Below are 20198 nucleotides of genomic sequence, written 5' to 3' on the forward strand. Positions count from 1 at the left end.
CTAGAATCTTTTCTCGAAAAACAAACAAACAAGTAAAGATGAACAGCGCAACGCCGCGCGCATGATTGCTCGCACGGGGACCAGGCGCTCTACCGCATATTCGGAAGACCGAAAAAGCGTCTACTGTCCTGTTACAACGAACTCTTTGATTATGTGGGGTCCGTCGATTTTTACTTATCGCTATTGTATTAACAAGTGATAAAAAACCTAAATAATAGATATGATGGTTCTACACACGCAAGCCGAAGCATGGCACTAGGTCGGTTGGGATATATTTGACATTTTTCACGTAGCACGTGGGATGCTTTACTAAAATCCAGCTATTTTTAGAATTTATTGATATTTTCCGTGTAATTAATAGGGTTTAAATCGTTGGCGGTAAAGTTCATAGATTTTGATCAATGGCAGCTCAATGTTTACATATGCTACGCCACTAGTAGGTAATATTTGCGCAACTATGATTGATCAATCACTTTCCCATAAATATATTAATTATTCATTAAAAATTTAAAATTTTATCTTGTAAACGTTGCAATTTAAATAAAAGGCATTAAATAATATTTCTAAGAAACATTGACATACAGATCAACTGCGTTAAGAAATCTATAAATTTTGTTATTTTATAGTAATAGCTAGACTCTCTGTAAAATTATTAAAGTATTAATATCAGCTGCAACGATATATTTGCATTTTATGATAAGTTTCAAAGTTCTATCCTCTATGGTTATTTTAATGATATTAATTTTTATTACATTTTTTATAATTTTTATTATTATTTTGAAATCTTTCAATAATTATAAAGCAACTGATGTATGTATATATATATGAAATGTTGCTGAAGCTATTTTCTGAATATAATGGAATAGATGAAAGTAAATTTACAGAAACAAAATTTTATGCAAAGTGTTAAATTAAAAACTAGACATTAAAGTATTAAATATGAGGTATTAAAGCTTCTGCATTCTGCAAAATTACAAACTTCTGCCTAAATAGTGCTAAATTTGCACTGCAAATGCTAAGATTTAAATTAATTAGTAAATTCATAAGAATAAAATTTGATGCATAAATTTTCTCAATATGTAACAGGTAATAAAGTGTTAAATTAAAAAATAGACATTAAAGTTGAAAGTATTAAAAATCAAGTATTAAAGCTTCCGCATTTCACTATAATTTATCCGTTTGATTGAAATTTTAATCATAAGTTCTAGTGAAAATTTATTAATTTAATACACGAATATTATCATTTTAATTGTTATATTGGCATTGTAATAATTATGTTAAGAGCTGCAATTGAACGGCGTATAAACATAGTTATGATATAAAAAAACAAGATCATATTAGTGCAAAATTTACACTGCAAATGCTGAATTTTGCAACTTTATTAAGTAAAAAATATGCGACAAGTGTAGAATTTTTCTAATAGCATCTCTTAAAATATTTACTTGGATTATTAAATTCTACTTTGTTGTTTTAAAAGATATTAATTAATATAAAGGCATTGAAAAATTGTGATGCACTTTTCTGCAACTTCACTATAACTAAAAGCTCGCTGAAGAAGTAATTGTTTTTCGATATCTAAATTATATATAAAAATGTGTATAATATATCGTTATATTCTACGCAGCCTTATATCGCAAAATGCCTGGTAAATATTGGCATCGCTTAATTATGCAGAATAATTAAGAGAATCGCAATTTAATGTGTTAATCATTATCACTACTTGTATATGCCTCATATTTTTGTACTTTTTTTAAATATTTGCACCTAAATTATCCTGAACATTCAGAAACCATCCTGAACATCAGCAAATCTTTGGAAGTAACTTCAGTTGTCTAATTCGAATGCCAATCCACTGATTGGATAACCGGGTATGTAAACAATAAAATACTTTTGAATACATTTGAGAAAAATCAGTCAAAATTTATCATTATTTATAAAAATTAGCAGTTTACAAATCTTTTTATCAAATTCTGATAAAATTTCAACATTTTTAGTACACCTCGATTAAATTTTGTGATCGATTAATTTCGTTAGAATTATTTAGACATATGTCGTTTAGTTATAGTTATAATTCTTACAGTTAACTAAATAAGTTCTTGATGAACTAAAGAAGTTCTTGTCACATGCTTTAAGGTCATGCAGAACTTGTTTAATAACTTAATTTGCACTTAAGAACAATAAAAAACATTCATTACATGCAAGATAGTGCTTACATAGTCTTCAACTGACTTCTTATGCCTTTCATACAAAAAAAAATCAAATCCAACTATATAATTTGTAGTTGCAGTATAAAATTACGTGCGCATATTATTTGTCATTACTGTTCGTTTCTTCTATGTAATCGACCATATTCTTTGATGCAGCAGAAATTATTTTGCCGGCGCATACAAAAAATATGAATACATCAATTACGGAACTTCTTCAATTTATTTAAAGTTTCTTGCAACTCGATATGCAATTATTGCGAGAAACGCTAGAAGATCATCTAACGATCAGGTTATTACTTTCGTTTGTGCATAGATAAATTGATAGACCTTTTGTGTTTATTCCTGAAAAACTGAGATATGTTGATTTAAAATTTTTAAATTTTTTTTTTTTTTAATTTTATCATTTGATTTTTTGTCAAATTACCAAATTTGACGCCTAACGCCTAATGAATCAACTCAATAATCAATAAGAAATAGACACAAAAAATCTATGAAAATTATGTATTACGCCAAGTATTAAAAAAAAAAAGAGTAGTTTTCTAGGGTTCGTAACCTAGTCTATGTCAACCCTACTGATGCCAGATAGAATTCTTAACACATTAAAATTAAGTTATTGCAAATAATATTAACATATTATTTTAGAAAATAATACTAAATCTTATCTATAAGAAAAATCACCAATTTCAGTATTAATATTGGTTTATAAGTTATAAACGATCCGACGTATTGATAGGGTGCAATAAACTGATCAAGAGTTATTTATTGAAATCTTTTTAAACAGTATATTTTATAGAAGGTTGTGAAAATTCTCACATAGTCAAGTGAACGAAACGAGAAATTTAATAAAACTTATATATCTTATTAAGGGCATTAGCAAAATACACATTCTTCAATACGATGAAAAGCCTTTCAAAGATGTTTTAATACGTTAGAAATTTTTATTAAAAATTTTCAATGATTTACCCAAATTTATTTATTATTATAATTATTATTATCACAATTATTTTTTAATATTATTATTTATAATTTTGATTATTAATTATTTGTTTTTATTGTATCGTTTTTGTTTATTATTTGTTTTTGTGTTTTATTATTATTGTTTAAATATGGGTATAGTTTTGTTCTATCAAATGACATTTTTTTATAAGAAAGATAGTTGCATCTCGACAAGTAGTCTTAATTAAAATTTTCCTAATTAAAATTAATCACTGCAATCCTCAAGAAAACAGCAACTGTTGATTTTCATAAATTCTGGCGCTCTCTATATCAGTATGCTAGAATAATATGGTAAGCAACCATGCTAAACAAATCAAAATCATCAAATGTATGAAATGAATAATTCAGAGCAAACTTTTTCTTGATATGCTTAGGATTATGTTTTTGAGAGGCCACATCAAAATTACTTAAAATTTTTTCAATCATAATATTCTACATATCTACAAATAACGATTGTAATGATAGAACTTTTACTATTAGAAGACTACGAACCAAAACCAAAACCAAAAACCAAAATTGGCAAGTTAAATAATATTAGGGTAATATTTTGTACTATTTAAAAAAAAAACGTATCTATTTTTAAGAAGCAGTTTTCTCTAATGAACGCAGAGTATTCAGTATTATTTAGTTTCTTAGGAACGAAAAACCATCCGTTCAATAGACAGACAAATTAGTTCATATTTTTGTTAATCACAATAATATGATCATAAATAATTTCAATTTGAATATTTTCTAATATTAATATCATTGTTTATTGATATTTATTATTATTTTAATAATAAAAAACAAATCAATTTCGTATTAGCAATTGTATCATTAAGGAATATGACAAGCCCCATTACCATCCCCAGTTTTATCGATTGTAAAGTTATCCATGATAAACTTTATATATTATAGAATAGTAATTATATATTATAGAATAGTAACTCTATAATAATATAATGCATAATTCTAAAATGAAATGCGTAAATGGGCATGCTGAGGTAGTGAAAACGTTATAGCATAAAGTCAAAAATAAGCAATTAATTCGATTTTCTAACTTATTGTTAGCTTATCATGCAATTTTCTAATTTATTGTAACACATATCATGCACGTGGTGGAAAAAATTGTGTTAGGTGTGTGAATGTTTCCTCAAATAGAGACGAAGATTTTTCATGTCAATCAAAAGAGAGGCACAAGATATAATTCTGCTTATATATACACCGATATGAACAATATTAGATGGTTATGTCATCCCATAATAATATGAAAAAATTATAATATACATATACTGCCGCACGCAATAATAATAAACCATAACTCAATTTTTATATTAGATAATAAATGGTAACAAAATATATAGCTCAAATATATAGCTAAAATTATAGCTCAAATTTCTATTACTTAACGTTTAATTCTTAAATCGCTATTCATAGTTATACTTTTGTCTATTCAAATATACAAATTTCCAGAGATCGGCTATATCAATGATATAATAGTAAAAATCCTGTGAGTTAAGGTCCTACTATATAAAGAAAAACATATGTCGATATCACGAGAACGAAACAAGCTACCAAAAAATTGTATTCTGGCCCACAAAAATTGCATTTCGTGTATACAAATGCGAAACGAAAAGTCACGGAAATATCAGTAGTTCTTTTAGCCATGACCTGTTTTGCCAAACGTTTTGATTAAATTAAAAACTTAACTTAAATGTAAAAAAGGTAAGACTTAGATGTAAAAAAGTGACCATTCTCTTGTTTGATTTGAAAAATCTCTGAGCTCATGAGTGTGTTATAAACAGTGTCATACTAATAGTGTCTGGTGTGTGGTGGTTGTGAACACATCCTCAGAATCCCCATTGCATTTCGGGAGTGTCACCTTGATCCAAACGATGGTCGGTCTATGAGTTCCATCCCCGTCTCTGGCATCGCAAGGCAATTCCAACGTGTCTCCGATCTTCTTCAAGTAGAAGCCCACAGGAGTCACCGTGAAGCTAGGAGGTGTCTGCACTATCACGTGGATCATTGGAGATGGTCCTTCAGTACCTGGAATAAGGTAATTGTTGATCACATTGCAATTTATGTAAGTCATGTTTATATATTGCTTTTGTGTAAATGCAAACATCTCTGATGTCGTCAATACCTTTTCACTAAAGGCAACACCGATTTTTAATATTTAAAAGTGAGTCGATAAATTTTAGTAATTATTCACGTTATTAATTTTACGTGGTGATCAGTTATATCGTTTCTTTGCAATTAACGTATAAACAAAATAAATTTCACCTAACTTTTATCAAACCCAGGTTTTTATTTGAAAATACAAAACTTTTCAAATTAAAATAAAATTCAAGTCTATTAGTCTTTGGATAGATAGATCGTGGATATTTGTAAACTATTTGAAAACAATCTGAAGTAAGTGTATCTAATGTACCTAATTCATTATATGGCGTGCAGGTGTAATGTCCAGCGTGTTGCTCTTCTACTTTGCTGAAAAACAAACTTCCGTTTCTTCTATAGAAAACTCCTGGAACATTGTAAGGATCAAACAAAAATCCATCCTTCTCCCATCGCAGATTAGTCAAAGGAGGGTTCGACCTGAAGTGACAATCGAGAACAGCTGGTTTTCCTAGAGGCAAGTAGGCTTCCCTTGGTGCATATACAACCTTGGCCTTATCTGTCGAAATAGAAATAATTTTGTATTCAAATTCAAATTTGTAAATGAATAAATATTCAATCAATTACTAATCTAGCAAATTACATGGATAACTGCTATAGCTATACGACATGTGTTCTAGAAGTGCGTATTCGCATACGATTCAAATACATCAACTGTGTAATTGGATTATTACTCATCTTATATATGAAAATGGAGCTCTCTTTCAAATGTCTAAGTAAAACTCGAAAACGGCTAAACCGATTTGGCCAGTCTTAGTCTTGAAAAATTCGTGCCAATCCAGAGAAAGTCCAAAAGGTGAGATATTATTCCAAAATCGCGTAGAAACTTTACATTTTTAATTTGAAAATTTTTGTAGAAGCGTAATTTGAATAAAACAATAGACGGTGGCTATTACGTGAAATGTCAAACGTTCTTGACAGATGGTGTTCAATTACTTTTAATAGAAAGTTTTACGTGAATATTTACGACAATATAAGTCGAAAAACCAAAAAAAAACTTGGATTAGATTATACCATGTTTTCTATAGAAAGTATATAAAACTTCCAGTTTGATTGTATTGACAAAATATCGGTAATCTTTGAAAATCCAATAAAATAAATATAATAAAATAAAAGTATTTTTTCCGTTGGTAGTTTTTTAGCATTAGTTAAAAATGTAATTATTTTGTAAAACACCTTTAAATTAAAATAAGGTTTTAAACGTGTTTGCCACCTGGCCGTTCAAAGTTACCCCGCCTATAGGGTAAAAAGGGGTAGATAATGAATTTTTGAAAGACATTAAAAAAATACATTTCTACAATGATGAAGTAGCTGGCAATTTTACTGAACGTAGTCAGATAATTGCTCGTTAATTCATCGAATGTTACTTAAAACTTCGTAACTTAAAAATTCCAAGAAAGTAAAATTTGAAAAAAAAAATTAAAACAATTTCTTTTTCCAAAAGCAATTATTTTGTTAAAACAAGCAGAAAGTTCTTTGAATCATTCAAATTAGACACTTAGTTCTCTCAAAAACTGCCATTTTTGTACATTTAGCTCTATCGGAATGTCGGAATATCGGAATATCTTGATATCTGAATATCTGAATATCTGAATATCTGAATATCTGAATATCTGAATATCTGAATATCTGAATATCTGAATATCTGAATATCTGAATATCTGAATATCTGAATATCTGAATATCTGAATATCTGAATATCTGAATATCTGAATATCTGAATATCTGAATATCTGAATATCTGAATATCTGAATATCTGAATATCTGAATATCTGAATATCTGAATATCTGAATATCTGAATATCTGAATATCTGAAATCTGAATATCTGAATATCTGAATATCTGAATATCTGAATATCTGAATATCTGAATATCTGAATATCTGAATATCTGAATATCTGAATATCTGAATATCTGAATATCTGAATATCTGATATCTGAATATCTGAATATCTGAATATCTGAATATCTGAATATCTGAATATCTGAATATCTGAATATCTGAATATCTGAATATCTGAATATCTGAATATCTGAATATCTGAATATCTGATATCTGAATATCTGAATATCTGATATCTGAATATCTGAATATCTGAATATCTGAATATCTTGAATATCTGAATATCTGAATATCTGAATATCTGAATATTGAATATCTGAATATCTGATATCTGATATCTGAATATCTGAATATCTGAATATCTGAATATCTGAATATCTGAATATCTGATATCTGAATATCTGAATATCTGAATATCTGAATATCTGAATATCTGAATATCTGAATATCTGAATATCTGAATATCTGAATATCTGAATATCTGAATATCTGAATATCTGAATATCTGAATATCTGATATCTGAATATCTGATATCTGAATATCTGATATCTGAATATCTGAATATCTGAATATCTGAATATCTGAATATCTGAATATCTGAATATCTGAATATCTGAATATCTGAATATCTGAATATCTGAATATCTGAATATCTGAATATCTGAATATCTGAATATCTGATAATATCTGAATATCTGAATATCTGAATATCTGATATCTGAATATCTGAATATCTGAATATCTGAATATCTGAATATCTGAATATCTGAATATCTGAATATCTGAATATCTGAATATCTGAATATCTGAATATCTTGATATCTGAATATCTGAATATCTGAATATCTGAATATCTGAATATCTGAATATCTGAATATCTGAATATCTGAATATCTGAATATCTGAATATCTGAATATCTGAATATCTGAATATCTGAATATCTGAATATCTGAATATCTGAATATCTGAATATCTGAATATCTGAATATCTGAATATCTGAATATCTGAATATCTGAATATCTGAATATCTGAATATCTGAATATCTGAATGTCTGAATATCTGAATATCTGAATATCTGAATATCTGAATATCTGAATATCTGAATATCTGAATATCTGAATATCTGAATATCTGAATATCTGAATATCTGAATATCTGAATATCTGAATATCTGAATATCTGAATATCTGAATATCTGAATATCTGAATATCTGAATATCTGAATATCTGAATATCTGAATATCTGAATATCTGAATATCTGAATATCTGAATATCTGAATATCTGAATATCTGAATATCTGAATATCTGAATATCTGAATATCTGAATATCTGAATATCTGAATATCTGAATATCTGAATATCTGAATATCTGAATATCTGAATATCTGAATATCTGAATATCTGAATATCTGAATATCTGAATATCTGAATATCTGAATATCTGAATATCTGAATATCTGAATATCTGAATATCTGAATATCTGAATATCTGAATATCTGAATATCTGAATATCTGAATATCTGAATATCTGAATATCTGAATATCTGAATATCTGAATATCTGAATATCTGAATATCTGAATATCTGAATATCTGAATATCTGAATATCTGAATATCTGAATATCTGAATATCTGAATATCTGAATATCTGAATATCTGAATATCTGAATATCTGAATATCTGAATATCTGAATATCTGAATATCTGAATATCTGAATATCTGAATCTCGGAATATCTCTAGAAATTGATTAGAATATACATTACTTAGCGAAACAACGTTTGCCGGGTCAGCTAGTATATGAATAAATATATGCAATCAGCTAGAATCTAGATTCTAGATCAATCGCAAACATGCATCCAAAACATTTCTACATAACCGTTAGTAACAATATTGATTCATTAGAATGATATCATTGGAGATCAATGAGCTGATTAAGTATTTGTTGTAAATCGTAGTATGTATGGGGAATAATATTTCGCATAATTGGAAACAGTAAATATTTTCAAGAACATTCCACTCATGCAGCTAACAACAAGTAAGCGGTGTTTTGAAAAGCAGTAACCATAGTGAAGTAATTAAGATTAGCGACGCACGATATCATTGCTTATGACTCTTTTTATATAAAAAACTATAAATTTACAAATAACTATATGAAGTAAATTTGAAAAATTTCAAGTGATGATAGTTTTCATCAAAAGTATTAAGCGATTATGCTTTTTTGTGACTATAATAACACGTTAATTGCCATGTCAGTCATATATGCGTAACGGTAAAATGTTATACATAAGCCAGATCACACATATATATCTGATAAATTGACCTGAATTTTTTCTGAAATATCGAGTAATAAAGTTTTAGTATAAGGCCATATCAATCATATGTATGACATACTTACCAGAAAATTTTGCCAAAATATTTTTTTTGTTGAAGCATTAACTTTCTCCTATATATTTTTAACTAAATTATTTAATAAAATTACAATGGCCCTTGTGATTTTTTCCTGATATTGTAGCGATTAACGTGCTAGATATATTTTTGAAAGGAATTATATTATTAGTCTGATTTTAATCATTTCTTACATTGGACATTCAAATATGCTCTTGCAGTCTGTCTGTCTCCATGGGCATTTGTAACAGCACATACATATTCTCCCAAATCGCCCATCATAACCGGTCCGACCGTAAGTCCACCCTGAGGCCCGTATCGAACACGATGCCTCAAGTCTACGAGTTCACTGAGAGGAACACCGTCTTTGTACCATTCGACAACACTGTCGGGATCTTTGCTTGTGCAGGCGAAATGTGCTCGCTCGCCTTCTAGTGTTGTCTGATTTACTGGAGGTATGGCCAGTAATGCACCACCTAGAAAAAAAGTTAGATAAATTAAAACAAATAAATAGTAATATTTATAAAATCTTCATGAAACAACTCTATTCAGTACGCGCCCATATGAACAATATTTCCACTTTTTTCAGTTAAATGATCTTTAATAAAACTAATCAAATTATGTGGGTTTTATCATTCAGTCGTTGTAGTATTCAGTCTTTTATCACTTTACAAATAATTAATAATTGAATGTTGAACTTAGAATATTAATATTTAATTTTACATAGTAATTTTTGATAATCTCCAAGAAGTTATTTGGTCCTGATTCATACAATCCCAAGTATGATTTACAAAATCATTACCATCAACTTCCAAGTGGAACCAGGTTCCATTATTTCTTGAACTTGGGCTTCTGTTCGGAAAGATGATTCGGCACTCATACCATCCAGAATCAGATTCTCGAATGGCCGTGAGATTGATGGATCCGCGACCAAAACCATGGACCTGATGATCATCAAGTAGAGTTATGCGACCTCTATATACAGGGGCTGCTACTAAGTCACCATCGTACCAGGAGAATATTTCTTCGCCCTGAAAATCAAGAATGGTAATACTTTATTTACGACAATTTTATGGGTGAAGAAATCGCTGAATTTTGTAACAAAAGAATATGTAAATGTATAACATTTTTATATGTTTAAATAATAATATATATATATATATATATATATATATATATTAAATAATTATATAATGTTTAATTTTGAGCCAAATCATCAATAGAATGCTCCAGTGAAAAATGGCGACGCCAAGAAACTAGAAATTATCAGAAATAGTAATGAGAATGAATAGAAATGTAAAGAAATAGAAATGACCAGGAACAAGTTTGATCAGAAACATGAATAACCCGAAACATGAATGGCCAGAAACATGAATGACCAGAAACAAAAATGACCAGAAACAAAAATGACCAGAAACAAAAATGACCAGAAACAAAAATGACCAGAAACAAAAATGACCAGAAACAAAAATGACCAGAAACAAATGACCAGAAACAAGCATGACCAGAAACAAGGATGACCAGGAACAAGGATGACCAGAAACAAGGATGACCAGAACATGAATGTCCAGAGCTAAAAATGACCACAGGTAGGAATGATCAGAAACAAGAATGACCAGGAGTAGAAGTTTTTAGAATACATGTCAAAAAACTGAAATGTCTGAAAATAGAAATATTTAGTATAATCAAGCTTAATCAACTATATCAGATTAATTGCATACATTAATTTGCATACGTTAATTGAGTGTGATATTCTATGTATTTCGCACTAGTAATATTTTTTTTGTTTTAGATATAATATATAATCAATATAATATGTAATTTTGAACCGAATCATCAATAGAATACTCCAGTGAAAAAATGGCGACGCCAAAATACTAGAAATAACCAGAAATAGTAATGACAAGAAATAGAAATGGAAAGAAATAGAAATGACCAGAAACAAGTGTGATCAAAAACATGTGAAAACTACAAACAAGTTTGATCAGAAACATGGATGACCAGAAACATGAACGACCAGAAACATGAACGACCAGAAACAGGGTTGACCAGAAACAGGGATGACCAGAAACAGGGATGACCAGAAACAAGGATTACCAGAACCATGGATGTCTAGAGCTAAAAATGACCACAGGTAGGAATGATCAGAAATTAGAATGACCAAGAGTAGAAGTTTTTAGAATACATGTCAAAAAACTAAAATGTCTGAAAATAGAAATATTTAGTATGATCAAGCTTAATCAACTATACCAAATTACTTGGCATACGTTAATTGAATGTGATATTCTTTGTATTTCGCACTAGTAATAATATTTTTTTTTATGCATTACATGCGTTTAATATTCATATTTTTATAAAAATATAATATCATTACACTATTATACTGTATTAAAATATTATTTCTATATTTTCTATTCCAATGGGTGCTCACGCACCGTAACCAAACATTCGCACATTTTGTTCCGCAGGAAACATTAAACCATCATTACATAACTTGGAAATACAGATCGCCTATCATATATCGCGGGAATTAAGATAAATGAATGATGTACCATCAATTATGCTTTAAATTAGATCTACCAAGCAAATTTGATCATAAGGCATTCTACGAAATTTAAATTATCTATCCATATAATTCATTTTGGCATAAAAATAATCAAATAATACGGCACTCCTCGCTTGGTCTTATTGTGTTAATTTAATTAATTCTGATAGTTAGTCAGATAGAGAGCGCCCATATCCTATACGTCTAACTATTCTAGGTCATTTTTGATTAAATCCAATTGTGCTTTCTGGTTTAAATACAAAGTACCATTAAGTAGTTGCCCGATAGACATTGCAAAAGTGAGTGATGGGTGACGAACTACTCGTAATAACTCGAGACTCTTGGAGCAATAACATGAAGGCGGTTTTTATTAAGTTGTAGATTAAATATCAATCACTTTAAATCATTCAAATATTCAATATTACTGGAATATTTAAGATATTTTTATTAAAAATAAGACACTATTACAAGTCAATTTAAAATTTATTGGAAAAGTAATAACAGTAGATAGAAAGAGCGAATACAAAACTTATACACAGTTTCTTAGATTATGCTAAGCCGCTGATACTCCATGTTAAATTTGACCAACTCTGAAAAATATTTTTTGCAAAAATTTAGAAAAATTTAATGTAAAAATTTTAGTTCTATTTTGTAATAGAAATGCACGATTAGATAGAGTTGATTAGGATTTTCATATTTCGAAAAGTTTCTGAAAAATCGAATTATTATTGTTCATACGACAGACATTTAGTAAATAGATCATTTGGGTCCATAATTGATCTTCATTCATCGATTGGCTTCTGAGACGATTAACGTAAAAATCATTGAATTTAAAGCAAACAAAGTCTCAATCTACACAATACTTTTCATGTAGAGTAATAATATTACAGTAATTCTGTAACATTGAAATATCTATAGGCTAAAAATAAGTTAGACATTCGAAATACCAAAAATAAAAATATACAAAGTTATAAAAATAGATCATCTTAATAAAGATTTATTTGCCGTAGTTATTAACATGTCGTACAAAGTTATTAACATAATTGTTTAAACAAATAATTTTAAATATGATTATTAAACAGTGCAATGTTTCAGTTAAAATTATGCTAAGTGAATGGTAATTTTGAGTTCATAAAAATTAATAAATGATGCTGTCATAATTGAAGCATGTATAAAAAAAGAATTTTTTTTATAAGGTACAAAATTGATTTAAAATATTTAAGTGAATCTGCTACCCCCAGCAGAAGCGTCATTTTAACAAAATAAAAACTATTATTATTTAATAACCATAATAATTTGAACCATTATTCTGATATCCAAGATTGCAACGCTAAAGCTCTTATCACTGATCCCCGAGAAAGCTTTTTAATATACATATAAGCTTGCTTTCTCCTTTTGGGTTTTATAAGTAGTAACCTTATTTCAAAGATTTGTTTAGATATTATTAACATTTGTAGTATGAATAGCTTGTAGTTTAATCGGGTAATTCTTTTCAATAATTCATTTATAACCAAGAATCTAAACTTCTCAAAATCTGAAAGGTATCTAAAGAATTTAGTGTTTAGATTTTATTATATTTAATTACAAAATAGTTCTAAAGTAGAAATTATTACAAAAATATTAGTTGGACTTTCTATCGTTGATTCAAATATATGTTTAACGATTCCATGAAGAGAAAGTTAATAGAGAAGCTGCGAATCAGTTCATAGTATATATCCTGAATGAATGTTCGGGACTGAAAATTCATCAAATGATCCAACGACCTCACACCATTTATATGCAAATATCGCAGGAACACGCGAGTGACCAAGCCAATTCAAACAAATTCATAATAGAGCAATGGTACAGGAACTGTCAGAAGTAGAACTACAGTTGACAAAGTTATTTATAACCCAAGACTGCATTACATTCATGCCGAATTGTTTGGCTACTGTACCGTGAATATGAATTTCGTGTTTATGACAATGTTCAACTAATTGATTATAATCAACATTAGAATTTGTCAGAATGAAATTGGATACGAGTTCCTAACGCCCTCGGCATAAGTTTTCTAATTTGCAAAAAGTTATGAGTTCAACCCCTATTTTGGCACACTATATAAAAACGAATGCGTGTCTGAGTACTTTAAGATTTACTGCGATTTTTTAAAAAAGGCTGAAACGATGTGGAAGGTTGAAAAGGCATTTTTTCTCATTGAAAAGTAAAAGGGGTTCACACATTTTTATTTAATTTTTTTTGTTTGTTTAATATAAACATGATTGAGTAATAGCTTTAGTTTAATTCATCTGGAGAATGTTAATATAGAAAAAATCTTGATAAAAATAACTTGATAATAATATAAAATAATTAAATAGCCCATTTCAATTAATTTCTGTAATGACCTATGCACATAGATAGCTTTAAAAATTATTTAAACTGATGAATTTATGAATGAGTCAGGAGTTTTGAAAACAACTGTATGTGTCGAATTAAGCGTGCAAGACTTTAATTTAAATTTTAATTGAGGTACACGGCTATGCAGTCCATTGAGTTCGGGGCCAAACTAAATGACATACATTTTACGTAATCGTTTTAACGAATAATGCACTTATAATTTGTAACAATATTAGGAAAACATTGCAAAATTAATTTTATTTTTAATTGTGGTATGTGTCAACTGCTTGAGATATCGCATTCCAGGAGATTCAAGCGAAAATGGATTATCCAATAGATTAATACTAATCTAGCTAATTGATTAATGGAACAATTTCTATATTTTTTAGTAAATCAAAATATGATAGTTAATTTAATGTAATTTTTTTTGTAGTATTATTATATTATTTTATTATTTATTATTATTATGAAATATTATTATTATTAATTACTATTTTTATGTTGTTATCTTTATTGATTCTTATTTATTTTATTTTTTTTTTAGTTTAAATATTTTAGCATAGCAGCTCATAGAATGTAACTACTATTCTGATTGTTGTATAATAATAAATAAATAAAAAAAAATGGTATGAGTGATCAAATTCTGTGGCAGTGTATATTTTCATTTGTTGATTGCTTTTATATTTAATCGTTTGTTGCCAAAATGCAAATACACAAAAATTTTGTTCAAACTAATTTTTTGGTTCTATGATATTTGCACTTTTATGTATGGAATGTGAAATTAAATTTCAGGTTTTGGGCAAAGCATAAATATTAATATTAGTTGTCTTGACAATATTATAGAATTAAGATTTATGTGTCATTTCACTAAAAAGACAACTTTTTGTAAAATATTGAGCATTTGAAATTTGACTTGAGTTACGCAGGCCCATAGAGAGTTCCGCTTCTGTAAACCACAAATTCCATGAGAAAACTCATAGACCAACTATGCAAATATGCATTTAATAAAACAATATTGCGTTTTATTATATCATCTTATCATTTTATCAAACTTTACTTCATATTTAAAACACTTGTCATAATATTTTAAGATATACTTAGCGAACATAAATTCTATTAAAATATCGTACAAAATCGGTTCAGCATTTTTGGAAAAAAGCAAGGAAAGTTCACTTTCGCATGAATTGGCTCATTATAAAGAAATTTATCGGGCGGTCGTAGGGCAAACTAACTTACTAGAATCCTTATAGGTTCTTCAATTTGATGCTTTAAAATTGATGCAGACGTTTCTCAAAAAATGTCAATGTAAGTTAATATTCGCCTCACATACATACATACTAGGGTGGTCCTTAGTATGGACATTTTCAAATTTCCTTGCTCCCAAGGGCTCAAATAGTCCCAAATTGATAAAAAACAATTCTCTGAAAGTTTTAGCTCTTAATAAAGATAGAGCGCAATTCAATCAAAGTTTTGTATGGAAATAGAATAAAAAAAATTTCAAAAATTTTGCAGGGCGTCGAATTTTCAATAAAAAATGACACGAATTTTCATTTTTAATTCATTTGTCGTTAAGTTACACTTAAATTTTTTTTAAAATTTTTCAAAATTTTTTCCATGCTATTTCCATACAAAGTTTGATTGAATTGCGCACTATCTAAAAGTTTATATTAAGAACTGAAACTTTCAGAGAATTCTTTTTTATCAATTTGGAACCATTTGAGCCCTTGGGAGCAAGGAAATTCGAAAATGTCCATATTAAGGACTACCCTAATACATACATACCTACTTTGTCTAATATTGATGTCAAACAATTTGAAATGACTTGAAACGTCTAAAAAAGAAAAAAAGGCAAATCGGAAAGATGAGGTGAAAATATAAATTTCTTCTTTAAAAAGTTAGAGGTATTATAAACTAAGAGTTAATATTTTATTGCATAAATGAATCTGTTTTTCTAGTATATTTGTTGCATATCTATTACTAATTAGATAATAATAATGGGTAGTACTGCCTCTGGGCAAGTCCGTGAGCTAAGTTAAACTCGATCTCGATTCAGGAAGAAAAATAGTGTGAGAGATTTCCCTTTGCCACTTCAAACGGGCTATTTTAAAATTGAAAATACTTTTGATCTAAGTGAAAATCCTTTCTGCACGATATTAAGTTGTCCAGGATATTTTACAAAATTGAATATTTCTACTTACATCTTTACTCCACCTCAATTCGTACGGTATCTCCAAATCATTTTGGAAATTCTATTTCGCAGTTGAAGGCGATGTGAGATCCGACGGTCGCATAGAGATTCGTGCTCGTCTCCTCGTCCTCTTCAGATGAGGATGCATTGATTATCTCGGAACGAAGTACAAGAAAGCATACGAGTGCACCGAAGAAACACTTCTTGGAGTACATGATTGATTTCTTCACTTCGTAACTAGAATTGATATAAAAATACACAGGTCAGAAAAAAACTTAACTGTGTATCAGTAGCATTAAACTTAAAAACAAGTTGCTTAACCCCTTAACTCACAATTTAGATTCGAAAATGTCGGCCCAATGTTGTTCAAGCTGGTGCGGCGTTGTGACTATTTTCCTACATAGTGTACGGTTTATCACAAAAATAAAAATAATTTTGTGTTTTATAGTTTCGTATGAATAAATATTTTATAATACTTGCATTCACCATACCAGGCCATGCCCGAAATGCGTAATATATGCTTCTGGCCCGAATATCGTACGCGGGCTATGGCCGTTATATTCACTTTTGGCCTAGCAATCGCACGCGGGCTCTGCTCGTCATTTTAAGTTAAGGGGTTAAAATTCTCAGTATTAATCAATCATTATTAATTTATAAATGTTTCAGAAGTATACCGAATGACTTAGGTTCTTATAACGTTGAAAACTATTACGGATGATCACTTTTGTTTAAATTTTGCATATATGTTAGTTATATTGGACAAATAGTATAAATATTGTACAATATTGAACCAAATTGTAAAGCACTATTGTTTTTGTGATCAATTCTAAAAAAATATATTTAAAAAATATTATCTCTTTTTGATGTACTAGTACTGGGCCCGTAGTATTTTCCTCTATGAGCTAGTTGGTAAAATAAACAAAAAAAGAGACAAATAAATAAATTAGTGTAGTTTTTTTTAAATTAGTGTCATGATTCAATAATTTAATTAGAGTTGTCATAACTTATTTGATTTGGTAAACATTGAAATTAAAAGTACAATAAATAAGTAGTCTGTTTTATGTTTTTTCCACTAGATATTTGAATTGTGCAATTCATCTGTTCTAACGTTAATTAAATAATAATTACAATCAACAATATTGTTTATAAATACAAATAATACTAATAAGTGTGAGTTAGAGATATTAAAATTGCAATATTTTAAAAATCTAAATAATACACAGAATCATTCCTTAGCAAGCATAATCAAAATACTAATTTTGAATAACTCATTTGAATTCTAAATTGCATTATTAATCAATTATTGCTTTAAAATTAAGTTTGAATCTTACCGAAAAATCTTCACAATAATTTTTGAAAACAATAACATTGAATAAAAATTACCAAGATCCATTCACTACAAATATTTTCCTGATACTAAAATAATTCTAAAATTTTCAACTATTACTGCACTTGACCATGTGTCATCCTCCCCATTAATTTACCATTGATTAATTGAATTTCAATTTGTTTCAAACTTCGACATGTCAAGTTGTTATGACAATATTAATTATTTCATTATAGCTTCAGCGGTAATCTTTGATAAAGAATTTTTACATTGAATGAGTCTTGGTTAATAGTTGATTAATGCCTTCAATAAATGCAAACGCAAAACCTTGAGATATCTCATCTGTGGCAGAAGATTGCACACAATTGGCTTCCATCGTATGATTTTAATCTATGATAAAATATTCTTAATAGAATATTATATTCAATTCAATGTTTTAAATTAGCGTTATTTATATTTGAATCGACTTAAACAAGAATTTTGCATATGGAATGAATAATATTCAGAAAAACGTCATTGAAAATAGTACTTTGTTGCTTTTGAAATGTATATGCATTAGAAAAAGATAAGTGGGGAAAATTTGCTCACAGATTGTTTCTTTTTGAAAAAATAGCCCTTTCGTGCATTGCAGTACAAGATAACATTAATAAATTATTTCTTTATTATTATTATTATTATTATTATTATTATTATTATTATTAATATCTGCATCTATACCATGCAGAACATCAGTTAATTTTTGGCAGTACTTATGTCTAAATCGAATGTCTATTTAGGGCGTGAAATCATAAAATCAAATTTATGAGAAGACGATAGTATGTAAAGTTTTAATGTAATAATACATTGAATAGAATATAATTTCCTATATTGCACTTCCTTACAAAGTTTAACTAAGCTCACGGATATTACTTTTGACAAATTATCCAATACAAAAATTATATATTAGGAAAGTAATAAAAAAAAATACATAATAAAAAAAATATTTAAAAAAACTCTGATTAAATCTGTATTCTATATCATTTGTTGTTTGTCAATATTTCAACAAAATAAACCCATAATTTTTATTAGATGTAGCAGAAGTACCATCACTAGATAGGCAATCAATTTAGACATTTTTAAGTACTACCAAAAATTTGCTGATGTTCCGCAATGGAATGAGTGCAGATATTAAAAAAATGTATAGCAAAAAATAAAGGATCGGCAGGTTCACAAATAGAGATAATGATAATAATAATGTTCCAATTATAATTATGGGCAATTTCTACCAGGAGACAAGTTCTTGAAAAGTGAGGTTTAGTGTAGTGTAAATGGCGTAAATTAGTAAATAAGAAAGAGTTTGATCGTTTAAATTTCAACCAAGGTACTTTTAATGTTATTTCCAGTTTTTATCTAGGAATATTAGGCAAGTTAGGCAGAAAAGGGTTGCCTATTTAACTATATCTATATTATTAGCTTCCCGTAGGGTAAGTTGTTATTGTAATCGTCCATAAATCAAAATTGAAAGTTTTTGCATTTCTAGACGTTTTGAAGGTTTTTGAACATTTTGACATACCTCAGAAAAAATGGATGTGTGTGTGTTTTGTGCAGAAAATAAAAATCAAGTTTTTGAGAGAACGGAGCATCCGATTTGGATGATCTAAAACACATTCAATTAGTACTGATTGGGGAAAGTGGTTATTAGTTTTTGGCAAAGGCAGGCCCAGGCATTTCGAAGATACAGAACTAAATGTGCAAAAAATGGCAGTTTTTGAGAGAACTAAGCGTCTGATTTAAATTATTCAAAGAACTTTCTGCTTGTTTTAACAAAATAAAGGATTTTGGAAAAAAAATTGTTTCAAATTTTTTTTTATTAAAAAAATTTTTTTTTTGTATATCGAAAATAATTCAGATTTTATTTTTAATTCTGACTAAAGTTCTAATATACTCTAAACAAACAATTTCAACTTTGCAATTTAGTTTATATAAATATTAGACAATGTTACAATAATCTATTTGAAAATATTCAATATCCCTCGAATATTTATTTACGGTACCGGAAGTTCCAGCAAAGATTAAACAATAAAGCAAGGTGTTTTTGATTTATCATTATAAAAATATTGAAAAATGTTATGCAATTGCTTAAAGTAACTCATGCTGGCATGTACCTATGCATACGCAGTATAGTAA

At 28.3% G+C, this 20198-nt stretch overlaps 1 pseudogene; it reads right to left on the minus strand.

Moving 5' to 3' along the window:
• The window catches only part of LOC113384823, a 59290-nt pseudogene that overhangs the window by 15037 nt on the left and 24055 nt on the right, over positions 1–20198 (minus strand).

Source organism: Ctenocephalides felis, unplaced genomic scaffold (genome assembly GCF_003426905.1).
Source record: "Ctenocephalides felis isolate EL2017-DRISC unplaced genomic scaffold, ASM342690v1 CF-g0.4_SCAFFOLD_03571, whole genome shotgun sequence".
In the NCBI taxonomy this organism is placed as follows: Eukaryota; Metazoa; Arthropoda; class Insecta; order Siphonaptera; family Pulicidae; genus Ctenocephalides; species Ctenocephalides felis.